This window comes from Poecilia reticulata, linkage group LG19, assembly GCF_000633615.1.
Source record: "Poecilia reticulata strain Guanapo linkage group LG19, Guppy_female_1.0+MT, whole genome shotgun sequence".
Classification (NCBI taxonomy): domain Eukaryota; kingdom Metazoa; phylum Chordata; class Actinopteri; order Cyprinodontiformes; family Poeciliidae; genus Poecilia; species Poecilia reticulata.
The window spans coordinates 422,594-423,800 of NC_024349.1; the positions used below are offsets into that span (position 1 = coordinate 422,594).

Genomic DNA, 1,207 nt, shown 5'->3' on the forward strand with positions numbered 1-1,207 from the left:
CTGCAGCGCCTCCAGCTGGTGGCAGGCTGTGACTGCAGCGCCTCCAGCTGGTGGCAGGCTGTGACTGCAGCGCCGCCAGCTGGTGGCAGGCTGTGACTGCAGCGTGTCCTGTGTGTCTGCAGCGTCCTGCACTGCCTGGTCTCGGTGTTTTTCCAGATGTCGGTTCTCAGGGATCTGGAGAAGTTGGCCGGCTGGCTCCGGATCTCCATCATCTACCTGCTGAGCGGCGTCACAGGAAACCTGGCCTCCGCCATCTTCCTGCCCTACAGAGCAGAGGTACGGCAGCCTGGCAGGGACATGCTGCCTCACACGTCTCACATTAAATCCACCAGCTGGAGGTTTTGTTGGGATTTCATCCCAAAGACAAACAGCAGAAACTTTCTCCACCGTTTCTGTTCAGTCTTTTTGTATTTTGGGTGCGATGACATCACTCTGAATACGACAACCCCAGGAAACAATTGGTGGAACATTTTCACGTTTTTCTTTTGAAAGCAAACATTTCATTCATTGATAGATCAGATTTATCGACCAGCCGAACCCAACCCTAAAGAGGGATCTGCTTCCTGTTTCCTCTTCCTGTCCCCGGCTCCAGGTGGGTCCCGCCGGCAGCCAGTTCGGCATCCTGGCCTGCCTCTTCGTGGAGCTTTTCCAGAGCTGGCAGATCCTGGAGCGGCCGTGGCGAGCGTTCGCCAAGCTCACCGCCATCTCCGTCTTCTTCTTCTCCTTCGGTCTGCTGCCGTGGATCGACAACTTCGCCCACGTCTGCGGCTTCCTGTCGGGCTTCTTCCTGTCCTTCGCCTTCTTGCCGTACATCAGGTGGGTCAGCAGAGTGAAACCAAAAGAATCCAGGATCCGATCCGTCTGTAAACGTCCACTTCCTGTTTCAGCTTTGGCCGCTCCGACTCGTACAGGAAGCGGCTCCAGATCTGCGGCTTCCTGCTGGTCTTCCTGGGCCTGTTCGCCGCGCTGGCCGTCCTCTTCTACGTTTACCCGCTCAAATGCGACTGGTGCGAGTTCCTCACCTGCGTCCCGGTCACAGACAAGTTCTGTGAGAAGTACGACCTGAACGCACACCTGCTCTGAGCGTCAGAACCGGGTCTGAGCGTCAGAACCGGGTCTGAGCGTCAGAACCGGATCTGAGCGTCAGAACCGGATCTGAGCGTCAGAACCGGATCTGAGCGTCAGAACCTGCTCTGAGCGTCAGAAC

General features: G+C 57.0%; 1 pseudogene; it reads left to right on the forward strand.

The window, feature by feature from the left end:
* Positions 1-1,201, forward strand: part of LOC103481144 (inactive rhomboid protein 1-like) — a 6,244-nt pseudogene extending 5,043 nt beyond the window's left edge.
* The last annotated feature ends 6 nt before the right edge of the window (positions 1,202-1,207 follow it).